General features: G+C 39.3%; 1 pseudogene across 1 annotated transcript; it reads right to left on the bottom strand.

Moving 5' to 3' along the window:
* Positions 1–21,451: 21,451 nt before the first annotated feature.
* On the bottom strand, positions 21,452–22,187 carry LOC309831684 (large ribosomal subunit protein mL48-like; annotated as a pseudogene). The gene has a single exon. The product of its transcript is annotated as a large ribosomal subunit protein mL48-like (transcript).
* Positions 22,188–22,997: the final 810 nt, after the last annotated feature.

The following is a 22,997-nucleotide window of genomic DNA, read 5'->3' as shown; positions in this document are numbered from 1 at the left end:
CTGTTTAATAACTAATGATGTTGAAAATATTTTCATTTGTGTATTTTTGGTGAAGTGTTTGTTTCAACCCTTATTTTTTACTTGGTTATTTACTTTCGTATTGAGTAGTAAGAATTCTTTACATATTCTGAATGCAAAGCTTTCATGTAATATGAGCTTTATAAATATTTTCTCCCAGTCTCTGGTTTTTCTTTTCATTGCTGTAACAGTGTCTTTTGAAGAGTCAAACTTCAAAAATCAGTCTGAAATCAATTTTGTGTTAATTTTTGTAGATGTGAGGTAAGAGCTAAGAACTGAGGTTTAATTTCTTTCCCTTTATTCCTTATTAATTTTTATATATAGTTGTCTGATTGTTTCCACATCATTTGTTGTTATTCATGAACCAAGAAGAGAAATAATGAAGAATACTTGGGAAGAAAGGGACTAGAGGGTGAGGACACACCAATATAAAATTTACATGATTTTGATTTGTTGGAATGTTAAATAGAGCAACCTATAAAACTCAGATGAGCGTAAAAAAACAAAACCCCAAAACCCCGAAAACCTAAATAAGGCCAATCCACAAAGGAATACAAACATTAATACAAAGTGTCAAAAACTAAGAAAATCTAAGATAGAAATTTTTGAGTTTAGGTTTTCCTGACTTTTACCTCCATGTCTAAGCAACCCAATGTGAATTATAATTTTAAGAAATGCCCCCAGTTTGGACAGTAAATTAATAACTTGAAGAAGAGTATAATTAAATACCACTTCTTTTTCTTTGGTTCAGATTAATTTAAGTTTCATGTGGGCTTGGATTAATTTTACACGGCTTCAGTTAAATGAGTATACTGATTCAATGAAGAAATTTTACCTTGTTCAGTATTTTTAATGTTTTAACTAATCTAGTTGCTGTATTTCTTGCCCGTAAAGCGCTCCACCAGATGGCAGTGTGCCACCTATTCTTTTAAAAATGGAAACAACCTGCTGAATTAAACCAAATTTATCTTCAAGTATTTGGTAGAGTTCAATTTTCATTGGCGGGAGGAAAAATTTGCAGAAAAAAGTAGGTTGAATTTTTGTATGTTAAATTAGAGGTATTGTCACAAGGCCAGTGACAATGAAAAATTAAGAAGAAGAATCAAAATGAAAAACACTGACCTTTGTAAAAAATGTATAAATTGAGCCAGTAAAAGTGAAAAGGCCAAATCGGCCACATATTGAATACATTTCAGTGAAGTTTTGGTTTTTTATACTTGGTAAATTATGGTGTCTTTGAATTAATTTCATAGATTTCACTTGTAAATATTTTTGTTTGACCATAATCCAACTAAAGTACTTCAAATAGATAACAGAAATCACTGAGTTCTCCAAAAATCAATGTAATTAACATTTATCTTCAATCTCTTTAAATTTACTGAAACCAATCAACAGAATTAAACTTTAGTTCTATCCAGTATTACAGCAGGACATAGAAGAGCTTTCTTTGACTAAACTTAATCTGGGTCAACAGATTGCAGGACTGGCAAAATGAACCAGTATATACAATCATAGATTGAATTAACAGAAGAACAGCATTCAGAACAAAGGAGAGGTAGTCTAGTCTACTTACATTGGTTAAAACATAACCTGAGGCATTGGGCTTTGGGGCTGTGTCTTTAAGGTAAATTGAAAAAGTAAAGAGTATCTAAAGAACATGGACCAAAATCTGAGTAAACTGAGTAACAGGGAATGCTAAATCTATGGAAGGAAATAGAATGCCATATCTGCAACTATGTAAAGGACTGTTATGTGGAAACGAAACAAGACTTTTTGGGTGATGTCAGCAGACAGCTGGAAATTGCAGTGAGAAATCTTACAAGAAAGGAAAATCTCCATAGGACAGAAGGAAGAAGAAAATATGGGATTAAGACGGGATGAGAAAGAGGACTGTTGTTAGACCCAGAAATTCACCCTAATGGACAATGGCTCTAACACTGAGATAATGATGGAATTTAAGATCTTGGGTTCCAAAAAGGCAGGCAGTTGGAACAGAAACCCCTGCAAAAAGGAGAAACCTGAAAGGGTGTACCCTTGATACAAAGGTGGCTGCAGAAAACTCTGCTTACCAATTCAGAGAGAAGTTTGTCTGTACTATGGTGGAAGGAAACTCTTCCAGAGCCCAGGTTTCCCAGGTTTCCCACTGTAAGAGAGACTTTTCTGCTAACTGACATTTCCCAGAAATTGGATTTACTGCCTCAGGGGCTGGTGAGCTCCGAGCCATTCGTACCATGGAAATAATCAAGCAAACGCTGACTATGGCAGAATCCTGAAGCTCTGCCCAGCATCTGGCAAAGGGGCTCTTTAGGTGAGATCCTTGAAACACACTCATAAATACAAGTTTTAGCTTTTGTGAAATGACACATCCCATAAGATACAGACGTATTCCAAATTATACTGAACCTATACCATTGCCAGAGTCAAAGCCTAGCTTCTAAGAAAAGGAAACAAAGCCTTGAGTCAACTTTCTGGAACATCTGACTGTTTCCTATTCTGAGCCACAGATATTGAAGGAGGAGATACACGGCTTTCAGGAGGCTCATCTGCTTTTAACTAAAAGCATTTTGAAGTTATGTCAAACAATGTTTCCTCTTCAGCTATATTTAATTAATTTAAACATACTTATGAAAATAATAATCACAAGAGCTACCAGATATTGTGTCAGAACTCAGTACGTGCCATGAAACAAAGCAGGCACTGTGCTTTTTCTCCAGTTTATCCTCAGAAAAACATCATGAGGAAGGTCTTATGAAGGAGATGAAGAAATCAAAATTTAGGAAGGTTGGAAAGTTCATCCAAGGCCACAAACCATGTAACAGTCACCATGGGACTTAGGTCTTTGCGAAGCCTCAGCTCCTAACTAGGCTCAGTTGCTCACTGTGTATTATTTAGGGATAGGTCAGATGATCTATTCGGGGTCTTGTGGACGTGATGGCAGTGACAGAATGGCCGAAGAGAAGACACCTGGAAACTTCAACATGCAGACTCCATGTCACCATACGGGAGATTCTGATACCGAGCTAGGGTCCAGATGCCTTATTTTATTGACTGGCTCCCTTGGTGATTCTGAAGGACATCTACCTTTGATAACAACTATCAAAGGGAATGTGAATTCATATTTCCCATAATGAGTTGGCATATAATAATCCTGTCTCCTTTCAATTCGAGATTATTTTAATTACGTGAGAAATTATTATGAACCCTTAAACTCAGAGAAGCTGGCCATCCAAAAGGAGGATGAGTTAACAGACCCAAGTTGCCTGCAAAAAGAAAGGATTCCAGGTTTAAAGATCTTTTAAAACATTGCATTTTACACCTTCCTGTGGGAGAATGACAATCTACTGCAGTATGTTACAGCCTGACAAGTCCTGCAATAAAGAAACCTGTTTAATTCTATTTAATCCAGGATTTCCCCAACATAGTTTACCACTAAGTTTTCTCTTGCAGCACCTCTGAATTCCACAGCAGCACTTAAGGTTCAAGCACAAACATTCAGGGAGCTGTACCAGCAACTACTGTCAGGACGTCCCAGCTCTCTGTCATGTAAATCCTTTGCTTCCCAGACCCTCTCTTCTTTTAGTCTCCTACCCTTCTGCCCTTGCCTGGCTATCTGACTTCACAGTTACCAAGCAGGTCTGCACAGCACACCGCACTCTTGCCTTCCACTTTGCCCTTAACTCGTTGTAAAGTGGATTGGAAACCTCTGAGGTGTTTAAACTTTCTGAGCCAGCATTTCTCAATAGCTGGTGCAAATACTGGAGAAGTCCAGCTGGACAGAGTAACAGGCCAGGAGGTTGATTCTACCCCGATATTATCTTCATGTATTTAAGAAACAGTCCTGTCTTCAAATATGTAAGAAGCAGTCCTGAGACAGAGGAAGACCTGTCCTCCGTTTTTTCGGCGGCCATAACTAGCACTTTTGGGAAAGGACTTTGCACTATACAACACTGGAGTGGAATGCCCCGTCATTCATTAGTGAGTTACCCTTGACATGTTCAAGTGGTGGTTGGATACCACTTTCCAAAGTTATCTTAAAAAGGATACTTGTAGAAGGCTGGGCTAGATAATCTAATTCTAGAAGTCTAGTCTTTTTTAAAAGAGAGTGCACATCCTTTATAGAACATTTGCTATGGGTGAACTGATTAAATCATGGCTCCAGTGGTTTTATTGTAATTAGCAGGGCCGGGCAAACAACTGAAACAATGACATAACCAGCACGGCTGTTTACATTTTCAAAGCCAGACTCAGAGAGGACCCCTGAGGATGGAATAATTGTGTGCTCCACTTAAATATATGCCCCATACTAAAATGAGTTTGCAAGGTTTGATAGTTTAGCCATTTGACTAACTTAGTGAAAAGGCATTATAGGAGAATAACATGCACAAGTTTATACATGGAAAAATGTAAAATATTTAAATTGTTTTAAAAGCAAGTAAAATAAAATGATTGCTAACAGATTACATATTGTGTGGTGGGAGTGGCACTGTCCTGTTTTCTTTCCTTCTGGGAACATATTCCTGTGTATGACAATGGGAATAGGTGATTTGCTATAGGAAATATATCTCATTACATACAAATCAGAGAGATCCCCTGATGTAAAAATGAGGATATCTGATGTTGAGATCCTTTTGCCCATTATCTGCAAATGAATTAGTGCTTGATTAGATTTTTGCAAAATGAAGTTTCTGTATCAGACAATTTAAAAGCAGATAAAAACCATAATAAACCTAGTTGTGCTACTTTGTCAAAAGTGGAAATTTTTTATGGCTGATCTTAGTTTTGGCAAATCTTCAAAGAGCTCTCAGCAGACTTATTAATAGAATTTTGCAGTGGAGGAAACTGATGAGGTTACACAAAGAATTGGTAACAGAATGAGGGGGAAAAAACTTTAAGACTCCAGAGCCTTATTTCTGGTGAAGCACTGCCTATCAGATCCTTGGTAAGTGGTGTCTAAACTCTTTTTTAAAATTCTAGTTAATCTTCAGTTAAGTAGCAAGAAGGCACCAAAATGTCACCAGCAAGAGTCAAGTGTCTTAGTGATGAAAACCAAAGAAAATCAACTGTCATAGCTTGAATCTGTGACTATCTGGGACATTCTAAATGTGCTGGGTAAGTGTCTCTGGAACGACTTGGACAAGGACAGATGACAAACGTAAATGAGCTCTTTGAGGTAGGTCTTACTCAAGTTAATATCTTCATAACCTAGGGAAACAGCAAGCACTAGATAAATGCTACTGAATAAATATTGTTAGATGGATGATTTATTATGCTTTAGAATTTAATTTTAAATATACGAATAAAAATTTGGACAATATGATTAGTCTACAGTGTAATTCAAGGGTTTATTAATAGAACAGAAACTGAAGGGAAATAGTATAAAACCTGAAAGAGCATTTTTCAACATCGGGAGATCTTAAAAGAGAAAGAGGGTCCATCGTACGGGAAGAGAAGAAAGAGAGAAATCAGTATCCTTATTTTTTCAGGCTATTTAAAGAGCTAGTTCAAAGTTATCACTCCTTTTTTCCTCTCAAATTAGAATAAGCTTAAAAGAACTTAGTCATCTTCTGAGGTAATACAAGTCTATGACTCTTATTACATTAAAATTGGCTTAATTAAAATATATTTCCATTTCCAAATTATTTTCAGAAAACTGAATTCAGTTTCTTCAATAAAGTCTGGTTATTTTGTTCTGTTTTGTTTTAAAATAATTATGCCTACCATTTTTTGAGTCACATAAAACAGATATGAATAAAATAAAATTAGAAAAGGCAATTTATTAAAACTTGATAATGAAAATTTGCAGCATGTCTAGCTTGTTTTTTTCCCTAATTATCTATTCTAATTAGCTATGCTTTTATATAGTATTGATACTGTATCTTATCCCTAGGCTATATAATAAGAGAAGCGGAGTCTTTGTATAGAAAAGTATACTTTTTCTTTGTGCCATTATCTGATGCCAGTGCTACACTGAGCCAGACCATTCAAGAATTTAGTTAGTGGGCTTCCCTGGTGGCACAGTGGTTGAGAGTCCGCCTGCCGATGCAGGGGACAAGGGTTCGTGCCCCGGTCCGGGAAGATCCCACATGCAGCGGAGCGGCTGGGCCCGTGAGCCATGGCCGCTGAGCCTGTGCGTCCGGAGCCTGTGCTCTGCAATGGGAGAGGCCACGGCAGTGAGAGGCCCGCGTACCGCAAAAAAAAAAAAAAAAAAAAAAAGAATTCAGTTGGTGATAATTCAGCAATGAGAACTTTAACTACTCCAGGGACTGGGGTTAGAAGCATTTGGAATCAGGCAGTGTTACCTATAATAGATTTAAATACGGTTTAGGAAGTACTTCAACTAATCAAACTGAACATTTACTGAATCAAAACCATTTTTAATAGTCACCTATAAAACATGATCTATATGGTTAGCTTGCTTTCTAAATGGAATAGCTCAGATATCTCAAGCTAACACCCTACAGAGTTAGAGATGGACCAGTGAGCTGAACTGGAGCCTGACTCATTCTCTGTGTCTCCTGATCTAAGTAGTTAACACAACACAAACTCACATCTGTACCCTGTCCAATATAACCTACAAATATCACTTCCTCTTTGGTGCAAAAGGAGATTTTTTCCTTTCTCAAATTTTGTTTTAAAAAAAATTAGTCTTCCTTTTTCAGTACTTACTATATGCCAGGCACTGTGCTAACTGCACTAAATTTATTACCTCTTTGGAGCCTCCTTTCAGCTCTGCTAATAGGTTATTATCCCTGTTTTACAGAGGAAATTGAGGCCTGTTAAGATTGTTATTTAGTCAAGTTATTTTCCAACAGCAGTTTTCCCTCTAAAATAAGTTCTGGGGATTGGTTTGCATCTTGGGAAATGTTCTGTATCTTTTAAAGAGAATTGATTTGGTTACAACAGGAGGGACTCCATTCTTACTACTAAACATGTCAACTATTTGACTTCAATCTAGAATTTTATTTGGCCCTCATTTTACTGCCTGTCTACCCTAGTTTGTCAATTCAAATATGAGTGTATTGTAATAAACTGGGTTCAAGATCTTCAGAATGAATATCAGAAATCTGACTCTGAATGTCACAGGATATTTCCCACCAGACGGGAGAAGAAAGAAAGAAAAGATTCCAGTATTCCTTGCCATCCACAGAATCATAAATGTATCCGAGGTGATCACAGAAAGACAGAGGCAGAGGTCAGAGAAGCAAAAAGAGCTAAACCAACTGTTGTTGTTAGGGCTCAGGGGAAGGTAGGAGCCGAACAAAAATGATGGGCACTGTACAAGTCGATTGTAATGTTTTGTTCACGTGGCAAATATACCTTGGGTTCTAGGTTATCCCTCACTTCTAACTGGTAACACTTCATACTTACCCAGTGTGCCTGCGTCTAGAGTTTAAGGAGACCATATTACAATGGCAGTGTGCACACAATGGGGAATGGGATGGGATGGCTGAGGGGTCAGGTCAGGAGACTTAGGGCCAGCCCAGGTCTGTAACTAGCTAAGGAGATTTGAACAGATCCCATAATATCTATGGAACTTACTTTCCCATAAATCCAAACACATTACATCATCTTTCGGGTGATTTATAGATTTATGATTCTAAAACTCCATCGATTTTTTTTTTTAATTTGTTTCTTTTTCTCAGTTATTAGTTAGTCCACTCCATGCTCACCTGGCTTATATTGTTTCTATCTATACCTGTCACACAGCTAGTATTAGAAATGGTCACATACACGGTACTCACAGACCCTGGACACATACCAATATAAAATACCAAATTCTGCCTCCTATATGTGTGACTAAATTAGACCATATGGATGTATAAGTTAGTAGTAAGCTAACAACTATTAGCTTTGGAATATTTATTGGTTTGTAAACCATTTCTGATGATTTCCATAATCCTGTGGAATACATATTTTACCATTACCTAAGCTAAGAAACTGAGACTCAGATTACATAAGCATGGCAAGATTAATCAATGGATGACTGTTGCATTAGTTGACCCATGTTATTCTAACTTAACAAATTAATTTTCTTTCAACATATCATGTTTTAAGTGGCACAAACATATTGCACTTGTTGCAATTTAGATTCAAGAGTGAGAGATAGAAGAGTTATGAAAGTTCTATTTCCAGATTAAATGAGGCCAGAAATTTTGTCTGCAGCCAGTGATCAATGAAGGAAGTCTATAGGCTGACATGGTCATCAAGGGGGTTTCCAAAAAAATATTTTCTGAAATAATACACAACCACTACTGGGGAAATTTGGGCTTATTTCCAGCAGAGTCTAAATGATAGATATTTCTTTTTCCTGCTAGAATCCCTAAGCACATAGTGAAAATTAGAAGATCTAAAGCATGTGACGTTAATGACACATTTATTAGGACCTCTTAGATCTCATCATGGCAGTCAGACAAGATGCCAAGGAAGCAGAGGCTCAATGAGGAGTTGACCGGATGAAGGAGATGCTGCCTGCTCAACAACAGAAAAAAACTGGTGCTCAGGGAGAAGCTCATGCTGGGAGGTCAGAAATTCTCATTGCCACACCAAGGATCTCCCTCCCAGGAGAGACACAAACCAGCCCCGCAGCCTTAAGCCATTTAATATGAAAGCATTTGCTTTCTCCTGCTAATGGCTACAAAGAAAAGTGCCTTGCCAATCTTCCTTAGAACTTTCTTTGAGGGCTACAAAAGTTAAAGAGAGAGAGTATCCCTGTGAAATTTCTTTTCTAATGATGGAGCGTGGTTTGAAGCTGTCCAGGAAAGTCTTGTAAAATATTCGAAAAAAGGACGCCCCAAAATGAAGGTGGCCTGGCTACAGCAGACATGTATATTGGCATCAGCTCAGCACAACGGCACTCTTTTTTCTCGCTGTTTCAGAAAGAATTTTGGCCAGAAGATTAATTTGCCCAGGAAGAGGCAGAAAGACAACAAACTAAGTTAAGATGATACAAGAAAAGCCCTTAAAGGGCTTCATTTATACTAAATTGGTCCTGAGGAAGACGATGTTGCTTTAAAAGCCTTGCAAAGAGCCTCTTGCCCCCAGGCAAGCTCATGGATGGAGATAATCACCCCCAGCTGACCTATAATTACCTAGTTTGGACTGAATCCACTCCGATTATGTACAGCCAAATGGATTTAACTGAAATTCAGATTTGCTAAAAATAAAACGGCTAACGACCCAGAGCAAGTAACAGTCTCTAGATGATTCATCATAAAGACTAAACTTAGCTGGATTATCATGTCTGCTTGCCAGAGCAGTTGCTGTCTTGTTTTTGTGGATATGAAATTTCATCTTCCTCTAAAATGCTTGAAAATCAGCAATTCTGTTGAAAGCCACATGTATCTGGGAGACTGAAGGATGGCTTTCTGAACAAATACTGGCCCTCTAGCCAGAGGCTACTGCCTCGATTACAGCAAGCCATGCAGGGAGCAGATGTGATAGCTCAGCCATGCTGCACTGAGAAGGAAGAGCACCATTGCACCAATGCACAAACTTCTATTACCCATCAGATGCATGACAGCACTTACTGACTTGCCACTGTGTGCAAAGACTCAATATGCTGGGACGGAGGTCATACTATTGAAGACACAGCCCGTGCACTGAGGGAGCTCCTCCCATAATTAAAGGGACAAAAGAGTGGCTGTGAAAAGAGAACTATGTGTACCTGGAGGCTCTCTCCTACAACTTACCTGCTGGGTGAATTAGAACAAGCAGTAGAGATGGAATACTATTAGAATAATAATATTATTTTTTTTATTAAAAAATTTATTGAGGTATAAGTGATGTATAACATCATATTAGTTTCAGGTATACAACATGATTCAGTATTTGTGTGTATTGCAAAATGATCACCACAATAAGTATAGTCAACATCCAACACAGTCATAAATTTTTTTGTAACTATGATGTGATGAAAGAACTTCTATGAATATTTTTCTGTTTAAGAAATTATTCTTAAATGAGACGCTGTTTTGTAAATGGAAAAGCAAACAAATATTAGTTTCCACATATCAGAAAAGATGACAGATATACTTAATTGAGAGCTTGAAGTCTCATGTGTTTGAGTTCCTCTTTACCTCCTTCTTCCTGCCCAATTTGCTTTGCCGGCTCTCCCTCAGCCCAAACAGGGTAGCAGCATCTATCAGGGTGCTCAGCAGAGCGTAGTCACTAAAATAATGTTCATGCTGGAGCTCGATGATAGAAACCTTAGGCAAGCAACATTTTAAAACACTATCACTCACAGAAGTGTTCTTCAAAACCATATACTGTTGATCTTTTGTTACTGGTCCCTCGTGTTAACCTCCCAAAGTAAGGGGAAATGAACAGATTTGATGAGCAGGTGCTTCTACTAGAGATGAGAGGGGACTTCTCAGTTTGGTAGGCTGCCATCCTGTTAAATGAACATAGTACACCCTACCTGTACTCACTGACCCAGACCCTTCTTTCCAAGGATGACCATCCTCCATGGAAAAGTTCTGCTCTGCTGTTCAACGAAGGTTGAGATTGGCCAGCCCCCCAACTAACTTTCACAAGTAGTGAGCTGACATCTACAAAGTGGGGCAAAATACCTCTCTAAGATTCATGAGACAGAAGGCTGGCATGATGGGAAAAACAAAGCAAATGTTTTCTGAAGTTGTTTGTAAAAAAGCCAGGACTATTTATATATTATCACTTCACTGTCAATTTCCATATGTGAAAGATGATGGATACCATTTCAGAAATGCACTGAAATGGCTTTCCAAAGGAAGGGTCCACCTCCTGCCTGGCTTTGGCTGAGAATGTCTGGGGAGATATGTTCCGAATCAGGGCCAATTCTCTTCCATTTTAGACAGATTTGTGTTTGGGATCCTATATAATCAGACTTTCACAAATTAACATTTCAAACCTAGTCACTTAGCAGGTAGTGGAAACCTAACTTAGTGGGGAAACACAGAGCTAGAAGATCAAATTGTATTTTCAGCTCTGCCAGTTACTCTATGACTAACCAATATTTATTGAGCTGACAAATAAAACTAGGACTGACCTTGGGCGAGACTAAGCTCATCTTTCTGAGCCTCAGTTGCCACAGCTGTATGAAGGGGAGAGTAATATTTGCTTCACTATTTTTTGTCTGCTGTGAAGACAAATAGGGGGATATAGGAGAACACAGTGTCCTTCAGAGTAAATGTTCCAACTAAGTTTTTCAGTATTTTTAGTACTGAAAAATGTGCTGCTTAACACAGGTAAAGGAAGCACTTTAGTCCATCCTAGCCCGATTTTTCCAATCTGACATGCTTCTAATGTAGTGAGGGGAAAATGCTGTTAAAAGAGACTGAACCCTTCCCTGAGAGTTCTGAATGATAAACCGAAGGCTATATGACCTTTCAGCCCTTACAAAGCATGAGGAAAGCCCATTTTATAAGGCAGGAGAGACAGTGTCACAAGTATATAAGTAATGATAGAATCCAAGGCCATTTTATTTTCAGTGGCACTGTGTGTTCTCTCTGCTTTAGCAAAGGCCTACCACTTATCAGTCTAATAGAGGAAGTGAATTATTCCCCAAAATTGAACTTTACATTGACATTTCCAGGAGGCTACAAAATGCACAAAGCAGAAAAACAGAAGAAGGAGCCTATTGTCTGAGGTGTTATGTCAACATAATTTACTGGAGGACTTACACCTTACACTCTCGCCATCACCTCGACAATAACCAAGGTACAGAACTATGCATCGGCCCTCTGTAGCTACCACTGTTTCCCGTCCTGTTTGGAAATGCCCGGCACAGTGCTGGGACATAGTAGGTGTTTGATTAAAACTCGTCGATACTGAATCTAATGCGTCATACCGCCCTCATCGACACTCTTCTTGTGTTGAATGTCCATTCTGAAAGATCAAATTTCATTGCTCATTCAAAGACATTTTCACATACTGAAAATCTTCTGAGAATTTAATATGTCCAAAGGGCATGAAACCGATAGACTTGAACACAGACCTTATCTGTGTTATGGAAAGGAGAGCTACAAACTGGATCATACCATCACTCCTATGCATCAACCTCACACGAAGAACTCCTCCCCTGGTCATTCTGAATGACCAGGAAACAATGCAGCTGTCGTCCCTTCTTAGAGCCCAGAGGTCACAGTCCCTGACCATGCAGTACTCAGTGACGACTGAGGATCTACTGTGCTGACAGCCCCAAATAGAGGAGGCAACACCGATATTTACAGCAGCACTATTTACAATAGCCAAGACATGGAAACAACTCAAGTGCCCACCAACAGACCATTGGTTTAAGAAAATGTGGTGTGTGTGTGTATATATATATATATATATATATATGTATATACCATATATTCATACAACAGAATATTACTCAGCCATAAAAAAGAATGAAATATGCCATTTGCAGCAACATGGATGGACCTAAAGGTTATCATACTAATATGTGATATAAGTCAGACAGAGAAAGACAAATATCAGATGATATCACTTATATGTATATCACTTACATTTCTCACTTAACTGTTCTTTTCCCAAGAAATGCCCATGTCTTTCATTTAGTTTAAAATGTTGGGTTTTTAAACATATACCTTGATTTTATTTTGAGGTTTAGTTGTCTTGATTAGTTGTATTTTAATTAGGTGACTTCTCTTATATTGATGATTTATGAAATGTCCATTCCTGTTTATACTATTGCCTTTTTTATTGGCATATACAGATTTTATTATTTTGAGTTTTGAGACTGATAATTAATATCATAACTAGATCTTCATAGAAAATTCCATGATAAATATCAAGATCTTGATTTTGATGTAAACAGAAGGGAGTGATCCCCCCAAATCCATCAAAACATCATAGATTTTGTGGAGTGAAGTCTGAGAAAACTATTCGAATCTTGATAAATAAAGCACCAAGATGCCACTGCACTGCAGCCAACATTCATCTGCAGGGCACCGCGGGCCGAGCTGACATCAGATGGCCTTTCTGACTGGCCATCTACAGCCCATAAGCATTCCTCAAGGTGTCAAATGAAGATTAATAAAAATCACTGAGAAAACAAGAAACAAAACTGACTACCACTTCGCAGTGTTTGCTAGCCTAAATAAATAAGACAATGACACAGGACAATTTTGTTGGTTGTGGATCAGTGCGGGTAAGTGGCACTGAAACTGTAGTTCTCATGAATGTGTGGGCTGAGATGGGAATATGAACAAACCACCGTCAGCGTTTGACAGGGCCGGGTAGTGGGGTCTGGCTTACAAACTCACGCCTTACCTCCAGTACTAGCACTATGTACTTCTATCCTGTTTCTGCAGTTTAGATTTTGATGGGCTTTAGAAAAAGACCACAGAAGATCCCCTCCCCAGGAGACGTGAGAAGAGAGGATGGTGGCTCTGGGGATACTTCACAATTTTAACCTGGAGTCCTGACCAGCCCTCCATGCTTCACCGACCCTTTTTTGTTTTTTCCATTTTTCCCCTTTTGCTTTCCTGCTTATCGTCCTGATCCACTTATCTTATACCCTACGCTTGGGCTCCCTGTCCTTCCCTCCGTTTTGACTAACTGTTTCCTGAGCACCTGCTAGGTGCCAAACCCAGTATTACATTCTGGGGCACAGAAAGGTACAAAAGTCTCTGCCCTCAAAGGAGGCATAGTCAAGGGTAAATGTTATCTCCTTTAATCCTCACAAAACCCTGGGAAGCACTTATTATTTTCTCTTTCATGAAGGAAGGAACTGGAAGTCAGAAAGGTTAGGGGATGTGCCCAGAGTAACTCAGCCAGGGCAAGGCCCCCATGACGCTGATCCAAGGGTCAGCTCCTGTGCTTCTCCACCAGCCCTCAGCCTCCTGGATTTCCCTCCTTACTGCACCCTCGTTCTTCACTTAGTACTTCCCCAGTTCTTCTATTCTAACTTCTAACAATTTCCCTTCTCTGTTCCCTTTGGAGAAGGCAGACAATTATTTTTAATTGATAAAAGTCCACTGGTTTTCAACCCAGTTTTTAAAAGCCCTGTGAAAAGAACAAGACTTGATGTTGGTCCAGCCTTCCACAGATGATCATGAAAACCAGACTTCAAAGGGACTTGGAGAAAATTTTATTGACTCCTTACAGAACTCCTGCCTAGTTCTCCTTTGGCCTGTCTGATCTTTTTGAGGTTTATGGGTATGAGGACTGGACCCTGATTCATAATCCAGTGCCTTCAGGTAGTTTTCCCAACCATTATTAAGAACTGAAATATGTTTCCCAAAGCAGACCTGGCATATAATAGGCCAGGAAAAGAAGCCAGGCAAAGAAAGGAAGGAGGGAGGGAAGGAGAAAGAGAGAGAGAGAGAGAGAGAGAGAGAAAGGAGGGAGGGAGACAGGAAGGAAGGGAAGAGGAAAAAAGAAAGAAGGAAAGAAAGTCTACCTTCCAAGTAGAAAGAAGAATAGAATGCCTTCATTCGTATATTGTGAAAGTTTGCTGTTAACCAACCACAAGGTATCATTATTAAAATAACTTTCTAGAATAAAGCAAAGGGAAACAAAAGGAAGACCATGAATTCTTTGATACCAAATTAAAGTAAATAAATAAATATAAATAATAAAGTAAAATAAGATCAAGCTACCATTCCAGAGGAAGAAGATGAGAAATAAATAAATCTCTTCAAACCAAACTGTAGGAAAACAGTCTCGTTGGAAACAAACACGCCTACAACAGAATTGATCACTTAGGACAAGAGAAAAGAGCAGAAACCAGTAAATCAAACAAAGTATGAAACTGAAGTGTAGGGTTAGCATTCACCTAATCAATACCTAACACCGCAGATTAACGAGGCCCTGGCAAGAGAGTCTAACTTTTTCATATCGCCAACATCCAATGGGGGAGGATGTGAATATCAATCAAGACATGATAATAAGGGAAAGGAATCAATCACCTGCTTCTCAGTATTAAATAAAGGTAGCTCACAGAAAGAGCTGGTGCCTGCCTACCACCTTCCTCAGTAAGAAAACAAGAAGGCATTAGTAAGAGTTCATCTGTGAAAACTTTCTGTCAACAGTCACAAACCACACTATAAACAAGACTTTCTACCAGGATGGGAGTCTAGAGGTGTATTAAAAACAAACAACAAAGCTTTACCTCTGATTCAGTCTGCAACTAAATAACGTCATAAATGGGATGCTTTTAATAGCAGACTGCAAAGTTTTCCCCTAATGCATAGTTTTTTAAAAATCATTACTTTTCTGGCAAGCACTCTAATCTGATTACAAATCTTTTAATTTACTTCTATCTGGACTTGTAATTACATATATGAACAAATGCAAATCACTTCATTTCATAGCCATAATTAAACTATTTAAGACTTCAAAATTTTTAATAATTTTGGTTCTGAAATATATACTTGGTTAATAGAATTTGCAGCAAATTATATATAGAGAGGAAGAAAGTACTTTATCTCCATCAAACAATAGAAATACATCCATCTGTTATTTTTTAAATGGTGACAGCAAAATCAATTCTAAGGGCGTGAAAAGAAAATGAGATTCTGAATTTCTCACCATACCTTCTAGTTCCCCTTGACACACTAATTAGTCTCCCACCCTCTTCTCTTTTGCCTTACAGCATGTTTGCCTGGAGGAAAAATGAAACTGGCAAAACAGAAGAGAAGCAGTGGCTAATGAAAAGGACAAGAGAGAAGTGACAATTCCTTTGAATGGAGCCATTAGCTACATGCTGCTTTCAGGGCTCCCGGCCTCAATATTCTAACACTTCCAGTTGTTTTCAGAAATTCCTGTGGAGAGTTACAGACTGTACAAAGCTCCATCCTGGATAGTTTGCTATTTGTACAATTAAGAAGGGCATGCCCTTTCTGTATCATTTTTCAAGATTATTATTGTTCTTCTCTGAGACTCAAGAGAGGAAGCATAATGAATACTGTCTCGTTACTACCATCATCCGGTCATGAAGTTCAGAAGAAAATCCTTTCAAAGTTTTGAATATCAAATGACAGCAAAAATCTCTGATAGCTTTGAAAAGCAATTATGTACACAGTTTGTGATCAAATTTGATATTTTAAAACTTATATATGCTTTTCAATAAGGGGAACTATTTGAGCACATATTTTTCGGGGATCCTTGATACAGAACAAAATTAGAATTGAGATTTCACTAAAAATTACCCAACCCTGGAAAGCATGTGACTGAATCCAGTGTCATCAACATCTGGCAAGGTACTAACACATAAGCAATGTCTCTGCCATTGTAGTGTTTCAGGCACATTTCTACCCTACCATAACTTTTTATTCAAGTGTCCTGTTATATGCCTGAGGAAAAATAAAGCATATTTAAAAGGAAAAAGCAAAAAACAAACAAACAAGGAAATGTCTTTCAGCTCTTTACTTTTATCTTTAGCTATATCTTCCCAAATTGATATGAGCTAATTGATTATGTTTTTCACTACAGCGTGGTCTAGGGTTATTTATGCCTATTAGAATTCTGAAAAGTTACAAATGGAATTAGCATTACCTAAGATATGATTTTAAAATTTAGAGTAAAATAGCAAATTGACATTTGGGGCCAGTGCTTGGGGAAAATCATCCTGTTGCTGTGGAAATGAGTATAGATGCAGACCTTAAATTTCTCTGTATTCAAAGGCTAATTGTGACTTGAGGTGAATCTTACACACACACACACACACACACACACACACACACACACACACACACACACACACACACACACACACACCACTGAACTTGAGGAGACAAAGCACCAGGCTTTACCAAAAGAAAGTAACTTCCTGGCAGTAGACCCTTACCTATTGTTACATTCAAAGATGGTTCCTACTAGTTGGCAAGGTTGGATCTTAGCATCCGATTCATTTGGATCTTAGTTGGAAAGGTTGGATCTTAGCATCCAATTCATTTCCTTAGGGAACACCTGCCTGGGGATAGTTCTGTCCAATTCATGGGCTTCTCCTGGGGTCTCCCCTCTATGGCTTGGTACCTTCTAATATCTGAGTGAATTCGGTGGTTCCAGGGCAAGCAGAGGAAACACCAAGAAAAGACTTGAACTTCTACAAAGACAGCTGATCATGCAACTCTCCTTGTCAGCTTCTGATATTAATGGGCACTTCATCTCTCTCTGCATCTCTGATTTCTGTCTACAAAATTTGAGGAGCATTCTTTCCCTATCAGAATGATGAGTACTTAAAACAAATTTCTGTCATATCTTAGAAACTGTTTGCTAAAATTAATGTCAGTAATAGATATTCAGCAGTTCAGTGAAGGCACCTGAGGCATATGAGCCCTTCAGGTAAAGGGCCCATAAAAGTGTCTTTCAAAGATGCATACATAGAGAATAGACTTGAGGACAAGGCAAGGGGGAAGGGTAAGCTGGGACGAAGTGAGAGAGTGGCATGGACATATATACACTACCAAACGTAAAATAGATAGCTAGTGGGAAGCAGCCGCATAGCACAGGGAGATCAGCTCGGTGCTTTGTGACCACCTGGAGGGGTGGGATAGGGAGGGTGGGAGAGAGACACAAGAGGGAGGAGATATGGAGATATATGTATATGTATAGCTGATTCACTTGGTTATAAAGCAGAAACTAACACACCATGGTAAAGCAATTATACTCCAATACAGATGTTAAAAAAAAGTGTCTTTCAAATGTCCACATGGACTAATTACTATGAATGTGTGGATTTTATTCTGACTTGGAGTGTATAACAGCTATTTGTAGTGACCAGGGGCTCTGGTGTTTAGTGTAAATTACTTCTCTAGAACAAAAGAATTTGGGTTTCGTCTTAACCAGCAAAATCAATCCACAAGTACTACCTTCTTGATAGCTGAAACACCCTGGCTTTCCAAAATGGTAGAAGTAGAAAATCCAATATCAAACTATTTTGATTTAGTTTTATTCTGCTTTTATTCAGTCCTTTCCTCTTTTGAGTCTTGATTAGCCTTTAGTTCCTGTTCTGCCTATCTCTGTCAGGAGAAGAGATAAACAACTAGAATAAAAATTGCTACTAGACTATATATTTAATTTTAACTCAGTATTTTCTTTCTTCATTTACTGACCAGGACTGTGAGAGCAAACGATGGATTAGGATCTTTGTTTTGAGGTTATTTTGTCAAGTGGATGGAGATTTACTTTTTTCTAATTGTCCTTATGACTTGGAAAGCTGTACAGTGAGCAAGAGGTACAGGTTTCAAAGGGAACCATATTTTAATATCCCATTTCCTATTTAATACTAGTTCAGAATATTTCAGATCAAAGGAACAGAACTGATCCAAAGTGCTTTAAGAAAGAAAGAAAATAAAAAAAGATTTGGTCAGAAAAAAATTTTGGTCCCAAGCCAGGTTGTCCAGAGGTTCACCATGTCATCTGAACTTTTGCATTCTTTTTCTGCAATTTTCTCCCGTTGGCTCCCCCAGGTAGCTATAGCAGTTGTTAAAGAAAAAAATTATCCTGACACTTGTTACAACAGTAAGGCAGACATAGGACTATTGCAATAGGCTATTGTTATTATAGGGACTATAACAATGAGGTTCTGCAGTAGGGGAGAGAGATTGAGCTCAACTCTGAATACAACAAGGAAAACTAAGGATTGATAGCCAAGAAGCAAGGTGAGGGGGTCAGTGGATGGAAAATTACTAAGAGGAAACATCAGCGGAAAAGGGGATTCTGCCTAAACCTACCTGAGAGTATTCTTACTTAAGGCAGACCAGGGTGATCACACATCACCTGCGGGATGGTGACAGATGAGAAATTTGGTTAGATATTGAGGGTGATCAAATAGTGAGGGTGAGGGAGTCTCTCTTGATAACCTGAATTTGCAGGATTCTTGCTAAAACTGGGTCTTGAGGAGATGTTCAAGACAGGGTCTAGTTGGGCTCAGAGGAGTCTGTCTAGAGTCTGGTCAAGAAAAGAGTCTTTGTCCCAGTTCCAAACTCCCTGTCCTCAAGGGACACCCAGTCATGGAAGAGAAGGAGCCCAAGTCCCAGCCTTCCCTGTGATGGTCCAGGGCACACTGACTGGACCATCCCAGGGTAAGTACTGCCCCCAGAAAATGAGGACACTCAAGTTAACTGAAAGCAATCAGAGCCCACCTCAAGAACTGGAGTGGGGCCGTTGTCACTCAAACTACACAGGGGATAGGTAAAGAAATTCAGGTAGTATTACAAGAAAGGAAGAGAAAAGATGCTGCTGGTCAGTAAACAACAGAAGTACTTGGCATCTCTCTGAGCACTGATGGCCTCGTAGCTCTCCGTAGGACAGTCAGTAGGACAGTCAGTGGTTAAACACCTATGCATATAAAGTCCCTAACACAGCATTTGGGTTATTTCACAGACACAGGCAAATATTCAATTCCTTTCTATGCTCTTCCGGCAACTCATAAATAATTGTGCATTTTTTAGAACTTTGGTCAAACTTAAACATACTGCCTATAATTTATGGAGCACAGGTTTCTCTGACCCCCAAATGTCCCCAAACTGGTATATTAGCATAATATTAACTGACTGCACTAAGGGACAATGTAAGGCAGAGCACATTCATTCCTTAGGTCTTCCTGACAACCAAATTCCCCTTTTCTCTGTAGCAGTCATGAATGTCTGAAGATGATCATGCTAGGGATGAAACATACCCAAAGGCTGCCCCTCCACAATAGGATCCTGTCGCTTCTGCTTTTCTCAGTCACCTTTCACAAGTCTGCATTGCCCCTGGTCACAGAAAACTTTACTCCTAGAAACTCCCCTAAAGGCTCATAAGCACTAAGGGAACATTGGAAACATAATGGAGGTCATTGCATACTTTTAGCTGCAGCTTGTGACATTGTGAGAAACCCAATACCTGTATTTTGCAGACGGACTAGTTAGTATACAGTGGAGTACCTTAATCTGTTTGCAGTTCACTGGGTTTCCTACCTGTGAGGATTGGTGTCTTTCAACAATTCGGATAAATTTTCATTCACTATCCCTTAGCTATTGCCTCTTCCATTTTGTTTCTCTTACTTATCCCTGAAATTATATATAAGGTATACATTATATGTGTATATGTGTGTGTGTATATATATATATATATATCTTATCACTCCTATAATCCATAAGCACACATTATATATGTATATATATCACTCTTATCCTCCATAAGCATAGTAGTTATTTTGCTTTTCATAATTTGCTTCATTTTGTCTTTTTGGATCTATATTCTCTATTTTTTTTTAATTTTATTTATTGATTGATTGATTTTTGGCTGCATTGGGTCTTTGTTTCTGTGTGCAGGCTTTCTCTAGTTGCAGCCAGCGGGGGCCACACTTCACTGCGGTGCGTGGGCTTCTCATTGCTGTGGCTTCCCTTGTTGCAGAGCACAGGCTCTAGGTGCGGGGGCTTCAGTAGTTGCAGCACGTGGGCTCAGTAGTTGTGGCTCACAGGCTCTAGAGCACAGGCTCAGCTGTTGTGGACCACGGGCCCAGATGCTCCACGGCATGTGGGATCTTCCTGGACTAGGGATCGAACCCGTGACCCCTGCATTGGCAGGCAGATTCCTAACCACTGCGCCACCAGGGAAGTCCCTATATTCTCTATTTTTTCAGTTTTTATTTTTTTGTAAATGAATGAGCAGGGCTCTCTTCCAATAAACCTTTATTTACAAAAACAGGCAATGGGGTTTTGGAACTGGATAGAGGTTGCACAACACTGCATATGCATTAAATACCACTGAATTATTCACTTTAAAATGGTTCGTTTTGTGACATGTGAATTTCACCTCAATAAATTCTTTTTAAAAAGCAAATAGGCAGTTGTTGGGATTTGGCTCACAAGCAGTAGTTTTCTGACACGTGACCAAGATCAACCTTTAATTCTTTGCTTCAACTCATTCCAGGCAACCCTAATTTGCAGTTATGTAACATCTACCTGCATACTTATGACAGGTCACTCACTACCCCACAAGGTAATTTTTTTTCACTTATGGACAGACCCTGATCCTACCTGGAGGGTTTTTTCATATACAAAATCTCCCTCCCTATGCCTTCTATCCACAGAGAGGTTACTTATGATTGTCTGCTTCACTAAAGGGACTCCATGCCAGGTTGATTTAAAGGATGAGTTCACTCTAACTGGAGAAATACTGAAGGGGGACATGCTTATATGCTAAAGCACCAGGCAAAGAGAAGTTGAATCCCTTAGTTAAATACACTCGACAGGATGGACTGACTTCTCACATACACACACATCTATCCATCATCAGCAGATTTTTATTAGATGGAAGATACCTAGGGTTGGCTCAAAGGAAAGTGGTGACAGTCGGCAAGCACTCCTCCACAGAGGAGAGGAGGCACCCCTGGCTGTGGAGATGGGTACTTACGATATTGAGAGTCAGGGTCTCCTCCTTAACTTTGGCCACCCAGGAAGCTCTTCCCCTTGCCACTCAGTATCACCAGTGCTGGCCTGAAAGGGTCTGCAGGGAGCTAGTTCAACTTGGCTAGCAGTTCTTCCAGTTCTGGCTGGGCTTTGAACCTTCCCTTGAAGTCTTCTTCAGTGTGCTCCCTCACTGACAGTTTGACTCCTTCAGGAAGATTGCTTTGGATTATTTCCAGGAAAATCTCTGCAAATGTAGCGCTCCAACCGCTGATCTGAACCACTCGCCCATGGGTGGTAAGAACTGAGTCCAGGAGCATTTTGCTGCCTTGGACCTGCAACTGCAACGCCTCCACGGTTTTGGTGGGCATCACATAACTTTCCTCGACTTTAATGGAGAGATGGTAGCAGAGGTTGTGAACATACCGGGCATAACTCTCTGCCAGGGCCATACATTTGCAGTCAGGTGAATGTTTCAAACCCCATATTCATAATCTGTCCCAGATTAATGGGTCTCACTTCCACTTTTCCCCTCTTCTTCCTGGGCTGAGCAGGAAGCAAAAGAGAAAGAAACTCTTGTGCTTTAACTAGGTGCTTGTATCTTCCAATGCCATGCGTGGGTTGTGACCTATAGTGCCGACTGATGCTCAGGAATGCCACCTGCAGAACAGAGGGGATTCTCTCCTGAGGTTCTGAACCTCAAGAGGGAAAAGGCTTGCTTAAAAATGGTGTCATTCCTCAGACACAGCGCCTTTCCCAGAGCTCCATTCATCCTTTGTTGCTGCGCGGCCTGCAATTGTGCCAGCGGAAGATCGGCCCAAGTTGCCGCGACCGCTGGGCGTCCGAAAACACTCTATTTTTTCAGTTTTATCTTCCAGTTCACAGAGTTTCTTTCTCTTCAGCTCTATCTAACATGACATTTAATCCGTCCATAGGATTTTTAATTTTTTTTGTACATTTTAAATTTCTAAAAGTTCTATTTGATTCTTTTTCCTATTTGTTAGGGAGGTTTTTTTAATAGTCCTGTCTGCTCGAATTTTCAAGCTTATTTTGAATTGATTTAGACATATTCCATTTCATATTCAATTTATGATAATCCCAAAGTCCCTGTGGGTCTGTTAGAGTGTCTCTTGTCCCACCTGTTCTTGTGGGACTGACTTCACATGCTTTGTGATTTTCGACTATCGGCAGCTCACTTTCCTTGGAATTTTTTTCTGTAAAAATGCTTCAAGGGCTGGGTTGAAGTGAAGTTTCTCCGAAGGTAAATTATATTTGCTTGCGTCCCTAGCTTGGGATCACTTCCAAACAAGGAACACTTTAAACATGCTGCTTGAGGTTTTTCAGACCACAGAGATAGAATCAGTCCCGCCCACACATATTCACAAGGGCTGAATTTAGTTACACAGTCTCAGATGAGATTAGTTTTTTTCCTCTACCCCACATCACGGTAAGCATAGTTAAGTTTCTTTGCTTTCCCCTTCTTCACAATGAGGTTTCTTTCCTACTTACCTTATACTAAGAATGTAAAGGATATACTTCTCCAGGGTTCCAGCTTTATTCATAAGTCTCTTGTTAGGTTCTCTGCTTTATCCAGTTCTGAGGACTTGTATCCATCTCCTTTGCCCCCCAACATTCCCATGTAACTTTGGTTTTGCC

This window comes from Grampus griseus (genome assembly GCF_964374135.1).
Source record: "Grampus griseus genome assembly, chromosome: 13".
NCBI lineage: Eukaryota > Metazoa > Chordata > Mammalia > Artiodactyla > Delphinidae > Grampus > Grampus griseus.
The sequence above is the reverse complement of the archived record's forward strand: the minus strand, read 5'-3'. Positions and strand labels throughout refer to the sequence as shown.